Source organism: Catharus ustulatus, chromosome 8 (assembly GCF_009819885.2).
Source record: "Catharus ustulatus isolate bCatUst1 chromosome 8, bCatUst1.pri.v2, whole genome shotgun sequence".
NCBI classification, from domain to species: Eukaryota; Metazoa; Chordata; class Aves; order Passeriformes; family Turdidae; genus Catharus; species Catharus ustulatus.
The window spans coordinates 9575703-9594400 of NC_046228.1; positions in this window are offsets into that span (position 1 = coordinate 9575703).

An 18698-nucleotide genomic window follows, 5' to 3' on the forward strand; every position below is an offset into this window, starting at 1 on the left:
TTGATTCATAGAGGCACTTGGGGACATGCCATAGTTGTTAACAGGTTTTCTTATCTACCTGATTGGAGTTAATCATCTTTCTGAAAATCATCTGTACCTTTCAATTTCATTACATAAAAGCACGCTGGATCAAAAGACTGAATGAATTCACTACTTCCTTTTCACTCATTTTAATTGACTCTCTGGTGCTTTCAGTAAGAGCAAATAGTGTGACCACCCAACTCACAGACTGAGCAGCAGCCCTAGAAAATTAACAGCAAAAGGGGATGATTTCTGTACTCAGAGAAAGTAAACAACTCACGGTCTTTCGAACCTGGCAAAGAAATAAGAATATACCTAGAGCTGCACCAGCCCTTATGGGCACTGTTGTTAAAATGCTTCCCAAGCATCCTTCCCTGGCTGTGATCAGAGACAGGATACAGAGCTCTGGGGACCTCAATGACTTGTTTTTCTGTCTGTAGCCATTATTCCTGCAGAAATCCACAGTTCTGTTTCTGTATTGACCTAGGAATTAATCAAGAAACATTCTTGACAATAAGGTTCTTAACTGATTTGCAATAAATTTTGAAGAACAATGGGAAATGTTGCTGTGCTGATATAATTTTTTAAAGCATTTTCTGCATTCTTTCTCTGTCTTTGCATGTTTTCAGAGTGTGAAACCATCCTACCAACATTTGACTTCTTTCAGCACTATCTTCCCTGATTCTCACTCCCAGCAAACAGGAAAGAATATCAGACATTGTTATAAACATGATACAAATTATAATCACTGCTGAAATTTGAAAAAAAAGGAAGCTGTTCTTTGCTACACATGAATAAAAGGCCTTTACTATAACTAATTTGTAGTGTAGAGAAGAAGGAAAAATAGCAAAACAAAATACAACACAGGAGCTCAGAAATGACAAGAAGCAGCACTTAATGGTGCTTATAGGCCAAAATCTTTGCAAAAGAGTTTTTTTCTGGGCAGAAAGAATTGGTGCATTTCTGAATTTTGTGTTAGGATGCCAGCTGAAAGCCAATCCATTGCTCTTTTTCACTGGTCCCTGAGGAGAACAGCACAGGCTTCACTAGAGTCCTCCCTGTTGGAGATGCAGCTAACAACCTGAGCATCCAAAAATCACCAAACATGAAGCAAACTTTAGGCATTCCAGAAGCAGTGTTTCATGTCAAAGACAATTCTGGATGAATCAGCTTATAGTTCTCAAGCATCCATTGGAAATTTATGCCTGTTCTTGTCAGGCCAAGGGAAATTAGAAGCACTTCCATCGCAATTTGGAAAAGCCACTTCCCAGAAAACTTCTGATTACCCTATTTGCCACACCACACCTGGCAGAGCCATAGTCCTGAGTCAAAGGGCAACAATCTGAAAGGAATTCCTTCCTTTTTGAGAGTTTTTTTTAATTATGTAAGGCCCATGGACAGAATTCTCTGCACCCAAACTGCTCCAGATCCTGTAAGAAAGAACATGCAGTGTAAACTCAATGCATTTCAATTTGTATATGTAATTGCTCTATTTTCCAATTTCATTGCTCTGCTTGATTGCAATTACAACACAAACACTTACTTGCCTTTCTAGCATTAGAGAGAACCAACTGTTGGACTGATTTTTTTATGAATTACTTTTGTATGCTGAAGCCTAAAATTAGTTAAAGGTTTTCAAAAACATATCTTTCTGTCAGAAAATGTGCCAGATTAAATTTCTTTCATGGGAACACATTGATTTCTGTAAAACTGAATATCAAAAATCACAACAGCATGGGACTTCTTGTACAGTAATAAACCAAATTATGCAAATAGAAGTTCAGAGATAATATATTGAAAAGGCTGAGATATAAAGTAATGATTTTCAAAAATTCTCTTCTTGGTGATTCAAGATAAAAAGTGACATTTTTTTTCTGATTTTCTCAGGAAAGTAGACATCTAGTCCCTTTGAGCTCTCTTGAATGCAAAGTTCATCAAGACTCAATGATATTAAAGTTCCTACATTAATTACCATCCTCACACTACTTGGGATTGTTTGGAAAGCAAAGCCACTGCAAATAACACACTGGTACCCTAGAGTGACACAAAAACACACCAGACTATTAGAAATCATTTAGTCTCAAGTCAGAAAAAAAAAGGGAATGGTTCAAATACCTTAAAAGTTCTCACCAATAGGTCTCCAGTTATCCCTGCTTTGGTCCATTTTGAAATGTAAATCCATGTTTAATCAATATTCAAGTATGTACTTTGTGCACAAGTAATTGCATGGAAACCTACCCATGGATTCAAAGTGATATGTAAAATTATACTTTACACATTGAGAAATTTATTCAAGAAGATCTTAACAAAGACAGTGTTTACAAATATATTTCTAAAATATCTGGTACCTCCAAGTTGCCACCTCCATGGGAGGAAGAAGGAACTACAGGTGACAAACACAGTCTGCTTAAAAAATGTCGGTTCAAACCTTCAATTCTCTTTGTGAGGATGCAGATATTAATTTCTGTGTTCAGGGTTTGTGCTTTCCTTTTAGATTCTGTATTTGTCGCTGACCTTGGGTTCAACAAGAATTATTTCCGCCTATCCAAAGTCTGTGCTGTGACAGCTTTACTGCCTAAGTTCTGCTCCTGTAGAACCTCTCTATGCTAAGCTGCTGACAGGTACAAGGACAAAAAAAACCCTCAGATTTGCAAAAGTCAATGATTTTATATTCTTTACATTCTCTTTTGCATAACCTTATTGCACTGCTGTCAGTTTCTTACCAGCCCTTACTATATTTTCTTTCCAAGGAAATGTAATTTCCAAGGAACACATCCAACTGACAAATATGGAAAATGAAACACACTATCTAAAGTACAAAGTTAGCAGTGTTATGAGCTTCATATATTTTGCTTCAACTAGCAATGCACCACCAGCCACCATGACCACCTGGGTTCTCAAGGAACCCTAGGAGTTCTTCCATTCCTGACACATTTGTCACTTGTGTTGGGTCCTTCTGTCACCTGGGCAGAATTTTCTTCACAATTAACCTGAGCAAAAATTCTCACAAAACACTTATCAGACAGGCAGTGATGTTTGGTGGTCTAATCCTTCTAGACTGAGCTGAGGAGGATTCCTGCTGCTAATGGCAGTCTCTGGAGAGACCACTCAGTACCTTTTGCAATCCATTCATACCATTGCATGACTGCACTGGAACTGAATTCACATGATACTAGGACCACTCAAAATATTTGGCAATTGTCCCCAGCAGGATCCTTAACAACCAGGTTGTGATGGTGCTTAATCACCCTACTGTGAATCTGGTTTGGCCACAAAGCATCTCTGCTTCCAGCTCAGAAAGAAAATTTTAAAAGTAATTTTAAAAAAGTGTTTGTACTTAAGGAGAAACAAAACTGCAGCTATGCTGCTGCCTTTCCTGTTCAGTTCATAATGGGAGGTATGGAGTTGAAACAGAAGGAAATTTGAGAATTCAAATAGTTTGCCAAGATTTCCCTGCAAACACATTCTTCCTCATAGCAATGACAATATAGCACACAAACACCTTGAAGAAATACAGGAGCATCAGCTGTCACAATATATAGAATCACTGAATTTTTTAGGTTGGAAAAAACTTTTACAACCATTAAGTCCAATTGTTTATCCAGCACTACCAAGTCCAACATTAAGCCACATCCCTCAGTGCCACATTTACACACTTATAAATACCTCCAGGGATGGTCACACTGCCACTTCCCTGGGCAGCCTGTTCCAGGGCTTGACAACCCTTTCAGAGAAGAAATTCTTCCTAATAGCCAATCTAAATCTTCCCTGGTGCATCTTGTGGCCATTTCCTTTTATCCTACCACTTGTTATTTGGGAGAAGAGACCAATCCCCACCTCACTGCAACCTCATTTCAGGGCAGTACATGGGGCATCACATCAGGAAAATCATTTATCAAAAAAGTAATTTAGGAAAAGAAAATATTCCTGTCAACATAGCAGAACTGCAGGAAGGGTTCCTTTGCAGCTGGAGCCCTGGACACAGACCGAGATCCACATTAAGTCTCTTGCTCTTGCCCTTTCCCTTCTTGTGTTTTCAGAATCTTTGTGGATCAGACCATTTTGTGTAGCAAAATTTGGACATTACATCAAATATTCCCAGGGAAAATGTCATTCTGTGCCCTCTCCACTGAACCTGCTCAATCATTTCCACACAACAGCCCCAGTCTCAAAGCAGGATCTGAGACAATGCTTGGCCACCAGAGACAAGGTTTTTTTATTTTCAGTTTATTTTGGCCACAGTTTATGTGTGCTTTTGTGCATTGAAAGTTACAATCCTTGGACAAGCCATTTCGCCAAATATATTAAGGATATGACCCATACCTTATTGAATGGTGGCAGAACTCCCACTGTCACCATGAAAACAGGATTAAGCACTAATCTTTTATGCAAACCATGAATGTATTTTTTTCAGCTCCTAAACTGCAAACACCACTGAGATCACTGCATTTTTCAGCTGTATTTTGTTTTAAATGTGCCTGCTGTTGGGTTTGCTATAGCTTTTATTAGGGGAGGAGATGGAAGTGCAGCATTCATAGCTTAAAAAAAAAAATAATCATGAGTTCATCCTGATGCTAATAGCAATTACTGCAGAAGTTATGACCAAAGAGGTTGCAGACAAAATCCCATGTTTTTGCAAAGAAATTTAGACGTCAGAATAAAGAGTGTTATGGAAAATAAAGCAGAGTAGTATAGTGCTGAAGGGAAAAATGGGCTGGATTGTACTTAAAGGAAATTAGCCCTAGTTCATTTTGCTTCAATGAAGTTATTGCACTTTACCTTTGGCCTATCTACTAAGTGCTCAACTTATGTGTAGCAATGATATTTGAACATTTTATGTTTAAATGATGTTGTTTACAAAAAATACTGGCTGGATTTTGAAAGTCTGTAACATCTTATCCAAACTGCAGGCAATTTAGCATAAATACTAAATTCTGCCTGGAAAAGGAAGAAAAGGGATTAAAAGATTTAAATCTCTTTAGAAAATCTCTTGAAATGATAGATACACCTTAAAAGGAAATAGGAATTGAGGTAGGACTGTACACTCAGCTATAAATCTTGAATGATTTCTGCAAAATTATTACAAATGTTCAGTTTGAAGTCTTTCCCAGGATTTTTCAGTGCATTAAAAGTAAATGTGAGGGTTTTTTTGTTTTTCTGAAACTGTGAAACTTGAGAAATAGAGACTGGTAGCAAAGAGACAAAGGAAGCTGATCTTTCATTTTAAAAGTAGTACCTTTAATTACAGCTGATGTTCAAGTTACTCATCAAGTAATGTTTTATTTCATTTGCTGAAATTTATTCTGAATTTTTACTTTACCTAATAAAGCATCTGACTGACTTTTCCTGGCAAGAGTCAGGATCTTTCATAGCGTATAAGCAACCCATCCCAGCTGCCTGGGAGCAATACCTGCTCTGCAGCATATGGGCACATCCTGCAGCAGCCACAGCCTTCTCACATTTATGACTGTGGAGACAGTAAGAAACACTCAAGGAAGCAGAATTTGCCAAGTTGTGTGATGATACTTGGAAGAGCAATATAGTCAAAAATGGGAAAATACCTGCCAGATGTCTGTGGCTGACAGCGTCCTGAGATTCCCCTACTATGACCTACACAGACTTCTGCATCACTGCACAGAGCAGGAGATTGATTCCCTTTGACAGTCAGGTTATAGGGTTTCATTCCTGTCCTATTTATTTTTATTTTCCTATTTTTCCTATTTTTTTTCCTCTTTTTATTTTCCTATCTTCATCCCACTTTGCCTCATGGCTCTGATTTTCAGCTGAGTGACCTCAGTATCCCAGGTACATCCACGACTCTGAGGAAGGATTAAAGCTCTTGTCAAAAGGCACTGAGTACCTCTGTGCAACTACTCCTGAGTTCTCAAAAGCCCCAGAAATGGGACACAGGGTAAGTGCTGTGGTACTGACACCCATCTCACCTTTCCCAGTAACCTCAGAGAAACCATCACACCAGAATGTTTCCTTGGCATAAAGGAAGAATGAAGTCACTTGCTCATGTCCTTTCTTTTCTTTTTCACTGTATTCTTTGGATAGATCAAGACTCTTCTGTAGCTTTTGAAAAGCCTGTGTTTGGGCCTTTAATTAAGCACCTGGGTCTTTTCAAAAGGAAAATCATAAAACCAGTTCTTGAGAAATTTTTATGCCTCTTGAAAGTACATCTTCATGTCTATGAGTGCTCTTCCACAATGCTTTGCATCTGGACAGAGGGGAACTTCCCTGGACAGGCTACAAATGCACAGTGAAACTCAGAGAATGTTTGTGTAAAGTCAAGTCACCAATGTTAGCACTTTATCAACTCATTTCTGAAAAGAAAGTAGGAGAAAATACCAAGCCAGTTCTAGAATTTTCAAGCTTAATGTCTGATTCTGATACGACATCAGGAAATTCACTGATATTCCCTTAGAACAAAATCAGCAGGGAGAGTGAAAAAGCCTGCAGTGGGATTTGAAAAAGGAAAGCACAGCTTTGTTTTTGTTTGAGCCAGTACAGTAATGAATCCCAGCTCAGAAAACACTCCACACCCTTATGTAGACAAAACCAGACAAGGTCCAACCTGTGTAGGCACTGCAGCTGTTCAACTGTGGACACAGCGGACTGGGAGGCACTCGTCCACCCGAGCAAGACCAAGAGCAAGTGTCCTGGTGTCCTGAAATGCCACAGGAGCTTGGATCTTCCTGGTGGCCCCAGCATTTCCTCCAAGGATGAAGGCAACAGAAGCACGTGGCATGTGACCTTGGCAGCGTTGCCTGCCTTATGCATCCTGTTTTAAAGGCTTGGAAACAGTGCTGAGATCCAATGTCCTTAGGGTATTTTCTTACTGGAAGGGAAAGTTTATGCATATTTTAGGAAAATATGTTTTTGATTGGTTTGCTTGTTGTTCCTCTCTCAGGGTCTATTTTTTCCAAGTGTCAGAAAAATAAGATGCTAGGTTTCTAAGGGTCTTACCACTGCACTAAACATGATCCAGATACCATAAAGAAAATAGAGTATCCTCATTAGCCTTCCCCATACATAGCTCACTATGTCCACTGCAGCAGGAGAATAAAAACTTGTGGGAAATGATTTGCTGATAAAGCAAGAGTATTTCTCTTCCTTCCAAAATGTTCTTGCCCACACAGGAAGAACTCTGACCACTGCACTCAGGCTGATCCTGGCTAAACAAAACAGGAGGGAGTGGGAACCCTTAAGAAGAAAGTGGCGCAGCTGAGCAGGGCGCACCCCAAGCAGAAGCAGTTGTAACCACGGAGCGAATGCCAAGGGCCATTACCCTGGGAGCTGCCTGGCACGCTTCTGAGGGCCCTGCCCCAATGTTCCTCTGCACAGAATTAAAGAGAGGCAAGTGGGAATTAATAGCTTTGACCGCCCTTAGACACAGCCACGCGCAGCACATGACAAACAGAATGCTTGGGAAACAGCGAGACTGAGCTACATCTGTGTGCCAGGCTCCTCAGCAGCTGCTTCTCTATTCTCCATCTGAAAAAGTCCCAAGGTTGTTTAATTTCATCCCAAACTCCTGAAAAGCCTGGAGTCCCAATATTCTGCACCCTGATCACTTCACAGTGTTGGATGAAAAGTGAAGTTCGCTGTGTATAACTTTCCTGCCTGGCTCTGTAGCTCTCCAGCTGCAAGCTCAGCAACACAAAGTATTCAAGCACAGTGAAGCACTCTGCTGCAGCTGTGCCCAACAACACAGGAAAGCACTTCCACTAACTTTTCCTGTCAGTCAGCACTTGAGCTGCTGTTGCTCACCTCCCCAGGAGAGCAGAGCTCCCACTCAACTTACAAGAGCCACCTGCTTCCCCCTCAGCAAGCCTCCCATCCCCTCTCATGCATCTTCCTTATAGACAAGGTTTGGTCCCCCAGTCCCTGCTCACTCAGGTTGGTTTGCATTGTTAGAAAAACGAGCCCCATTTCAGGAGGATCATTCCTCCAGATGGATCCAAAGCATTTAGCAAACTGTTAATTAAGCAAGCCAAACTCAGCAGAGGAAGCTCTCCTTAGAACTGCACAACAAATCCCTTTTGGATGTTAGAAATCAGATGTCTTACCACCAGCAGCAAAAACAACAAGAGTTATTTGTAACCCTGGTGAGGAAATATCTGAATGTATCACAGGTACTAGGTCAGATAATTTATGGTTTCCTCTAAACAAGAGGTACCAGAGAAGGGAGGCTGGTTCTTTTCATTCACTGCTCCCAGAGGGGCTGCACCAGATCCACACTAAGCTCCTGGAGATGCATGTCCATGTTCTGAAGCAGAGTAGACAATGGGAAATAAGTTTTCAAAAGTATCTTAAGGGTTTTTCTTGCTTTTCAATTTTTCATGTTCCTTATGAACTGCATTTTCCCCAGAGGTAAAAGTCTTGTTCCTAACAGCACCTAAATTTCACAGTCTTGATGGAGGTCAAACCCCCTGAATTCTTCATAAGATTTTTGAGACTGCTAGAAGTGCTAGTGCTGGAGGAAGGAAAGTATCAGCAGAAAAAAGAAATCCCTGCAGATGTAAAATCCCCTCACTCTATTATTGCCTTTGTCATGGCATGTGAGCTATACAAGCAAAGATCAGAGCCTCTTCTGGCTCATTCTTTGACTTTGCTGGTGGTAAACAACACCCTTGCTTACCTCATGTAGCCACCAGACAAAGCATGCCTGCATTCTTTTCTGCATCCAGGAAAGCCAGGTGGGAAAATTGGACACCACGGGCCAAAATGTCCACCTACCTCTCATATGGGCACATCTCCCACTGCTCAGTGTGGGTCTGTCACACTGCAGATGGTGGCCAGGAAGACTGGACTGAGGTCCCTCTTAGACACCAAATGGCAGCAGAAAGCAAGAATGCTGCAAAGCAGAGTAGAGAGATTAGCTACCATTATAACCCTGGCCCAAATTGTCCCTGCCCCAGAAACCCAATGTGAAAGGTAGGTGAGGAACTATGGGATGTAGCTGGCCACCAGAGACCAGGCATGGAGACAACCAAGAATATTTTACCTGTGCCATGAAGTCAAGGACAAGTGGAGGTTGCTGCAATTTCCCTGTCAGGGGGGAGTTATAAAGTGGCTGTGCCAAACTAAGACAAGGCTCCTTTTATGCCAGGATGGGGCTTTACTAATCATGCTTGTATCTGATTGTGTTCCACTTCACATCTTCAAGGCACACTAAAAAGCTGTGACAAAATAGGTAACTTCAATGTGGAAATTTCCATTTTAAACTAGCATCCTTCCAAAATAGAAAAAAAATTTGAAATATAGTCAGCTGACCAAAGGCTATCTTATTTGCATAATGAGTGCTCCCCATCAAACAGAAAAATTAAAGCCCTTTGAGTTCAGATTTAACGTTAGGTACATTCTTGAAAACTGCCCCAGGGTGCAGAAATATGCATAAGTGTTTCTACTCTGGTGCCAGAAGTGATTGTACCTTCAGGAAATGCTTTTTAAACCAGTTTCTGACTCTCACTCAAACTGCTTAAATACTTTCTTGCCGTTCACATGCTGAGTTTTGTTACAGATTCCATTTGAAATGCTGAATCCCAAACACCTCTCAAACTGCTCCCTTTTGTAAAGCATAGGAAGTCACACAGGCATAAGGGATGCTCATTTCCAATAGGGTTTGCCACAAACCATAGGCTCCTGCCTGTATGTGATGATTTTCTGAAATCCTCTCATTCATGTAATAACAGCATTGATCTGCATCTCGTTGATCCCTGGGGGGCTTGAAGAATGGTTAGAAGTCTTGTTTGGGAAGTTTTTTTTAAGTTTCCCATTTTCCTACTGTTAAGGTTTCTATAAATGCAAGGTAAGAAAATTGTTCTTCATGTTTCATTATTGAGAAAGCAGCCACCACTGAGAAGCCACAATGACACTCTCTCTCTCTTCAGGCAACAGCCCACTAGACAAATTGAAGTCTGTTATTTCTGCAGAGTTCCCATTCATATGGAATATTTTGAAATGGTCTCATAAACCACAAATTTTAGAACATAACATTACAAAATATGAGGAAAAAAAAAAAAAGAAAAATGTGACTCCAGTCTAATTTCCCTGCAGCACTGAATTTGGTTTTAAAGGAAAATAAACTGTGAACACAAAGACATAGCTCTGTTTTCACAAGGATGAAAAAAACCATAAAAACTTGTCATTTTATTTGCTATTTACCCAGAATTTTCTAAATTCTTTGTATAAGTTCAAAGTATATCAAGTAAGAAGAAAAATAGACAAAGTTTTCCTATTAAACTTATGAAAAACATATAATATTCTTTTTACATTGTACCACTTTCTGAAATGTCACAGAGAAGTCTCAACAAACAGTGATTACCTTTTTCATAGCCAGCTACAAGAAAATCCAGCCAGAAAGAGGGCTTCAATTAGGTATACTCATTTTCCCACAAAACATCTGATGATGCAGAAATCAGTATCTTTTCCTTGATAGAAAAGAGGGGGTTGCTTTTTATAGGCTACAAATATGGATCAAATCTTGTTCAGTTTTCCTGTGGTTCTCCATCATTTCAGGGTACAATTATGTAACAATGAGGGTGATCTGGGATAAGGGCAATCAGCAAAGGGAGATGTCAGGATCTCTGCCTCTTGGTGAAGACAGAAGCAGCACTAGAAGCTTTGTTTTGATGAAGACTGGACCTGCTGGACTCCAAACAGGAGTAATCAGAGGAAATTCTGTGTTTAATGTTATAAATACCTCAAAGATTCATTTTGATCTTAAAATCTCAGTTGACAGCCTATGTGTTACCTTGCAACTTGAACTCATGCTGAAGCTCAAGCCTGTGATCTGAAACAGACCACATGTCTCAGGCAAAGCTCACAGCAGCAGATGAAAGGAATTAGCTTGAACTGATTTTGACCCGTTTTGACCCATGGTACATGGACAATACAGCAGAATTTGGTATCACGTTGAAGATCATAGCTTAAGAAACACAGTAGACAGGAAAATGTTCGCAAAAAAATCTCACTATCTGCACTTCATGATCAGCTCTACAAAATAAACAGATCAGCTCTGAATAGAGTCTAGTGCTAATTGCTACACCATAGCTATATTAAACATATTAATATTTTAACATATTAAACGTTTATTTCTCTTGATTGAAGAGCAGACTTACTGTCCTGTGGACAAGTCACTAATAGTAGGAGTAAGACCTGAGAAATGGCACACTTTAAGATCTAAACAGTGTTTCACATTTATTTCTACATTAATGTATAATTATGGGCAATGGGTAGACATGGAAAGCAATTCTAGCCTTGGCATGGAGAATTTCTGTACAGACATAGCATTTACAAAGTATATTATTACTGACACCTAATTTAGTCTGTCAGAGCAGCACTATGAGGGACTAATTAAAGTCAAAGTAGAACAAATGCTTGTACTCAAGAAAAACACCAGGGAAAACACAGACAGGTTTTACCAAACTGCACATAGCTCGTGCCTGTCAGTGTGAAGTGTGTCTGAGGTGGTACATTTTATACATTTTACCTGCTTCAAAGCAGAGTCTGTTCCACTAAGATAGCTCTCAATTTCGAAAGAGCAGACCACTGGCACTTACTGTTTGCCCAGACTTGCTTACTTAACCAAGCTTAAGATTTTGAATTTTGAGCCTCCAATCACATTTTTAAAGTTTTCTCTGGCTTTTCATGGCCCCAGAAATCTATATCCCAAATATGATAAATCTCCCATGCCATGAAAGAAAAACAAAAGAAAACAAAACAAACAAAAATGACAGGCAGGATGAAGAGAAGGAGGGAGGTAAAGAGACAACATGGTATTTCCAGCAAAACTGTTGGACCAACTCCCTGTAAGCTGTCGTATAAAGCAAGACCCCACAACTACCAGGGTATTTTTCAGGATATTAAATTCATTCAGCGAAGTGCTGGGGCAAAGGGAGAAAGGCTGTGAGGCTGTTATATGCCAAGCTTTGATTGTTTCAGCAAATGAGAATCTTTCTTGCCAGAGGCCAGTATTTTGAAGATGCCCTGAAAAGCCCTGTTTTAAAATTCACTGAAGCTACAGGACTTTGAGTCAACTAGTCAAAGAGCCAGATACTCCTGAATAGCTGTTTGCTGTTTGCAGTACCTATGAATGAAAATTTGCAATTACTCATTCTCAGCACCTGAAATTACCTCAGTGTTGCTACCAGCATTTGGGATGTGGAAGTCCAAAGTGTGAAAGAAGACCACATGTTTCTGCTTAGGCATCTGAGGTTCAGCAGGCCTGGGAGACAGGACCCAAAACTGTGCATGCCAAAATCCACCACTTTGCCATATCAATCAGCTGTGTGGTATTCAGTGGGTGTTCCCAGCACGGGCCTTGGCCACAGAGCAGTGCAACATTGGTGCAGGTGAGCCTAAGCTCCATTCTTTCCTGTGGGCAGACCACTTGAATGACAGGCAATGGGCTCTGTGTGATGGCTCAGGGTAAGAGTGACAAAGAGGTTTCATGATTGCAAAGGAAGGCTTTCAGAACTGAGTTATGAAAGACATTTCAACACATCAGCCAGGAGCTTAGAGAAGAAGGTCAGCCCAATGCTGGCTTTCTTAGATTGGCTGCAGAGTATTTTTCAAAGTCCAACCCTTTCAAATTATTCCTGCAGGCCCACAGGTACCCTCCATCAAGGCCAAGCTGCTCCTCTCTATTGCTGCATTCACAGAGTAGTTCAGTTGTTGTTATTCCCTGTACAGTCACTGAATCCCATTCCTCTGCCTTGTTCTATGCAAGAGATGCTCCTCACAGACTACACAATGTATACATCCATGCAGCAGGCTTTTGCTTTGTACAGTACCAGCCCAGCCTGAAGGAACAGTGGCTGGGTTTAGAGCAGCTCCTGTCTTCATGCTTGAGATAATTTTCAGAAGGACAGGAGCTGAGCTTTCCTAGAAGAACAATCAGAGGCTGACGTACAATTACACCGTATTACCTTCAGTCAGATAAATCACTTTTGGGAAAAGAGGTTCATAACAACTCCAGACATGCCTAATAGTTCCACTGTGAGTCTCTGGATAAAGCCAGGGACTGGAAACAAAATGAAATCATTACATGAAATTATTTGTACTACTGTAATGTTTGAGAGCCACAGCTAAAATGAGACCTTACTTTAGCAAGTGCTGTGCAGAGCCAGACAGAGACAGTTTCTGCCTGAATTATTTTGCCATCTCAACACAAAGGAGAAAGGCAGGGGTGCACTTGTTCCCTCTCTTCCCACAGGCATAGGCACAGAGGAGGCTGGTGTGAATGACAGCAGAGAAAAGAGGTTTTGCAACACCATATAACCCAGGTAACCTTATTTTTATTGTTTTTGTTATTAAATGCATTATCAGAGCCTCCTCAAGCAGTGTAAACCAAGATGATTTCCTCAAGCTATGCTCCAAGAGGCATATTACACCTCCCACCAAACTTATTGAATTAAGTGAAGTGTGCATATTATCTTTGCTTATGGCTTTCAAGGCTCATGAATGCTACTGTAATTGTTTCATAACACAGATCAATAAGTAGAGCCCAAATATGCCCTGTCTGCCTCAGGGGAAGGCATTAGGAGTAGCTGGGTAACAGCTTTTTCAAGATCTTTCTGCCCACCCAACAAAGGCAACTCACTGTAAACTCTCACTTCTCAGGAAAAGATCTGATTTACAAGTCAGTCTGTGAATTGTTTTTAAACAGAAGATGGTAAGAGCCTTAATTTGGAATAAAGGGATCAAGTTAAATGGCTAGGGTCATCTTAAAAAGTCCTAAATCTGAAACCATTTTAAATTAATCCACATTTTCAGGGGCCTCCCTTCACCCCACATCAGTGTTGTCAGGTTTCATGTGTCACTTGGAGCAAACAGAGATCTGCTAGATATTCCAGAAAGATCACACGGGTGAAGTTTGTGTTTACTTGAGGACAACAGGAAACACAAAAAATACCAAAGGACAGTAAAATAAATGAAAATAAAATCTTCATTTCTTGGTATGCTGAAGAAATATTTTGAGTGTGTTTATCATTTGCTCCAAGAGGAAATATGCCTTGCTATTTATGCAGCAAGTTAGCATATTTCTGAAGACATAAATAAAAATACAAGGTGAAACACTGAGGAGTCTATTAGCTTAGTTATTAAGAGCTCTTTACACTTAACAACCTAAAGCATACACAGAGCAATTTGCAATCAACACTTTTTAAGCTCTGAATAATCCATTCCTTAAGCAAGCTTTCCTGCTTTCTTGAAAACCACTTTCATGCCTTCAAACTTTCAAAGAAGAAAGCCAAATTCATTAAAGCAACATCTTAGCTATGCTTTCCTCTCCCCCTTATTCCATCATATCTCTGGCTCTCAAGTGAGCTAATTACTTTGCAATTGGAGCTACAGAAGCTCCTGCCAGGGCAGGTCTCAGCCCAGTGAGAACATCTCTCGTGGATGGGATCCAGCTGGATAAGGGACCAGTGCACCCCAGGGATGTGACAAGTGGCAGAGCTGTTGGCCTGGGACACTTGGTCCCCTTTCCTGGTTACACTTTCTCCTCTAATCAGAGATCCCCTCAGATCCCCTCCTTCCACTGCCATCTCCTCTCCATGCAGACTGCATTATTCCACTTCTCTATCCCTCCTTCATACACAAAATCCCATCTTCTCCCATCTCCTGCAGCACTTCCAATCCCTGCAGTACCTGAATACTGCCTCTCCCTTCACTCATCAGTTTTTTCTTTCATTCTCCTCTCTTTTCCCCTTTTTTCTTATTGGTTTTGTCTCTTTTCAACACAGTCTACATCAGGAAAAATATTTCTGCTGCTAAATAGAATTTGTGAGATGTGCTGTGCTTATTCAAGCTTTGCACTCACAGCACCCAGGTTAGCTTAATATATTCTCTTAATTATCTTGCTGGCTGGCTGCAATACATCATCTTAAACCAAGCTAGCAATATGTAGTGCACTTTAAGATAGCTCATGGAGTGTAAATGATCCTACAGGTCCTTGCAATGATCATGCAAGTGAGACACCTTCTGGCAAGGGTAACATGAAACAGACAGATAGTTTGCACATAAAACCCCCTTTTTTAAGTAATCCATGAAAACATACCAAATACAAAGAGATGAGTGGGAACAGAGAAGCAAAATTCGTATTTCAGATATAAATCTTGAAATTCTAGCCTTTTTACAGACTTTCTTAGAGCTGAGAATCACAACACCAGCTTCTTTCCCTGACTGTTTAAGTGACACTTTCACTGGACTGGAAGCCTTTAGCAATCATCTCATAGCAGTTCCTTAAATTTTCCTCAAATTCAAAAGAATATAAGTTCCTGTGACACCCACCTGTAGCTTTCAGGACAGCTACAATACTGTGTGGCACAACAAGATGTTCTCTGACCTCTCCTATAGGCTGTGCATTCACTTGCTCTTTGTGTTGTTGCCATTAATCTGCTATAATTATTAAGCAGAGAGCATCTGGTGGATCTAAGAGTCTAATACAGGCAGTCAATTCAATTAGAGCTGATAGGAGAAGAGGTGGCTTTGCAAGAAGGCAATGAGAAAAGGAATCAGTAGAAAAATGACATAATAACTTACTGTGTCATGAGCCAGGCTAAGAATACCACTAAAAAAAAAAAAAAAAAAACAGAAAACAACATTACTAAACCTATAGCAGGGAACACTCTGGGCAGCACCTCATTTGTCTTGACATAACAAAACTCCAAAAAGTCATGCTGTAATACTCAGCTCTTTTGGTTGCTTTTTAAATCTGTATACTTCTCAGTCTTGTATGAACACATTTTTCTGAGGACAAGAAAAAAGGGGACTCAGGAGCTTTGCTCTGAAATAATGCAGTATTTTCCAAATCTGCAATGAGTAAAAATATTTTAATAAACTAACTTAATTAAACTTTGAAGTCCAGATATTCTGGTAGGGTGGTAATGTAACAGCTCAGGTGAAAATTAATGCAAACTAATCAATGTAAACTAAAGGGAGCACTAAAACAGATCCTCATTCTTACATTTCTATTGCCAACTCTGAATTCAAATAGGATCATGCTGGCAGCAATATAAAGGAAAATTTTTTATCCAAAAATTAATCCTAGGCAGCCAAAATGCAGGATACATTATTGAAACAGGAACTAACACATACAGAGCATCATCATTGGGATAATTTTATTTAATGTGACAGCATCTTGAATTATTAGAAAAACTACTTCAGTAGATAGGAAATTCTAAAACAGACATCAGCTTCCTGAACTCTCACCACCTGTTTCCAAACTCATGAACATTTTAGACATATAAAAGAGTCTATTTGACTGATTGCAAATAGGAAAAGAACAGATTCTGACACACAGCTCTGTTTGCCATTTGTGGATATGATTGAAAACAAGACCTCCCTTGCACTGTATTTGGCTGATTGAGTCGTACATTTGTTGTTTGTATTATCAGGGGTTTGGAGACCATTGGATCTGAATGCAGGAAATAATTTTCTCCCTGTTCAAATTCATTGTAGTTTATTGCTCACAGAGGGAAGGACAACTTATGCATTTTTCTGCAACATGGTAGAATGCTTTCACAATCACTTTCTGCCCCCTTTTTTTCTCCCACAGTAGTTTTAAAGCATTCTTAACTTTGATGACATCTATTTTCTTTGCTGGTGGTGCCTGCTGGTGATTAATTTCTAGTTAATAGAAGACGTTACACAAAACTATCAGTGAGCAAATTAAAATGATCTAATAGTCCTTTCTGGCTTCATACTTTCTGAAACCATTAAAGAGGCAAGCATACCTGTGCCATTGCAATGGAAAAGGTCCTGTAATGTTTAATCTGCTTGTGATTTCTGGGAACCTGTCCAATGATGTATGCCAGGGGAAGACAGCATTGTGTCCCTGGGGTCTCCACTGGAGCAGGGCTTCCCGGTACCTCATTATCCTCCACTGCACAAAGACCTTGTCCCTGAGGTGGCTTCCCTTAAAGAGAGACAGCAGTGAAGGGAGGTGGGTCCAAAAAAAAGTTGCCTGAAATTTAACTCTTCAGAGATTTGACAGTTCAGCCAAGGGGTGATTTTTAGGTTTTACTTAAAAAAAAAAAATAAAAAAAATCTAATTTCCACATTTTAAAAATGAACAAATTTTTTGTTGCTATTGTTAGAAAAACATTTTTTACAGATTTGTTTTAGCTGAAACAATAAGTTCTTGGAGCTTTCAGAGCTTGGCTTTCTGCTAGAAGCTATAATATTGTCTGAAAAATCAATCAATTAATAATAGCTAGCACATGGGAACATCTCCAGAGCAAATTCTTCCTCCTGGTATTTGGCTCTTTAGAAGTTGTACGGAATATATCTCCTTCTCCTACCGACAAGGGATCATTTCCCTCCTCCGATTCTTGCCTTCTAGAAACAAGCTGAAAACTTCGAAGCAGGGACAAATAAACCTCAGAGACGCATTTTTCACCTTGCTAGGTGTCGCGGAGGGAGTGGGCTGCTCCTGCAGCAGCGGAGAACACCAGAGGGCTCTGTGGCTGCGCGGAGCGCTCCCACCGCCGGCACCTGCCATGGATTTCTGCTCATCTGCCCCTTCCGAGCTGCCCAGCTGCTGGCACCCCCTGCCCACGGGCCCAGGGGGGGCAGAACCCTCCCTTCTCCTGCCTCCAGCCGGGCTGGGGCTCCAGGTGTCTGCATGGAAAGGACCGGGCAGCAGGGAGGGGATGGGCACTGCTGACAGTCCCTGCTGAAGTGTCTGATCCCTCTTCCCAGTATCGTTCTGTAGAGGCCTAGAGCGGGCAGAGCTCTTGGTTTCATTTCAGCTCTTTCTCTTCTGAGATTGTTAAAGCTCCTGCTGCAGGCAGAGTAGACACATGGATGGTGTCTGCAATGTGTGACCAGAGCAGTTCTCTCTTGGGCCTGATATCTGCTCTCATCCTGGGTCTGATGTCTGCTCCCAATTTGGGCCTGATATCTGCTCCCATCCTGGGTCTGATATCTGCTCCCATCCTGGGTCTGATGTCTGCTCCCATCTTGAGCCTGATATCTGCTCCCATCCTGGGTCCAATGTCTGCTCCCATCCTGGGTCTGATGTCTGCTCCCATCTTGGGCCTGATATCTGCTCCCATCCTGGGCCCAATGTCTGCTCCCATCCTGGGTCTGATATCTGCTCCCATCCTGGGCCTGATGCCTGCTCCCATCTCATCCCCATCTCCATCCTGGGGTTTATCCCCACACCTGCAGTCACTGCTTTTGCTGCAGGAGCCACAGCCTAAATGAGCTATGAGTTTGTTTTTTTTCATTTTTACCATTTTGCCACCACAGCTCAGCTTGTTTTTCTCAAGAGGACGTTCTGGAAAATTTCCCTGCTTGTCTCAAAAATCTGTGGGATTTGTTACAGTGAGAAAAAAATCTCCCCTTCTCACTGACAAGCTCTGACATTTTACTGAGGGGCCTACTCAGCCCCAGGAACATCAGGTAGCTGCTGACCCCTTCACAGTTCTGGCATAGATGGGTTCCTCCCTATTCCTGCAAAAGACAGCTGTGAATGACCTCCTCAGAAAATTCCCCTGGACCACAGAGCCATGGCTCTTGCCTTGCTAACTGCCCTTGCTTTTTCCAGCCATCAGAAGTCATAGATGGCATTTTTTCCTAAATTCTCTCCTTTACACTTTTGAAACTGACCCCAAAGAAAATCTCAACCTATTGATGAAAAAAAAAAACCCAAAAAACACAAA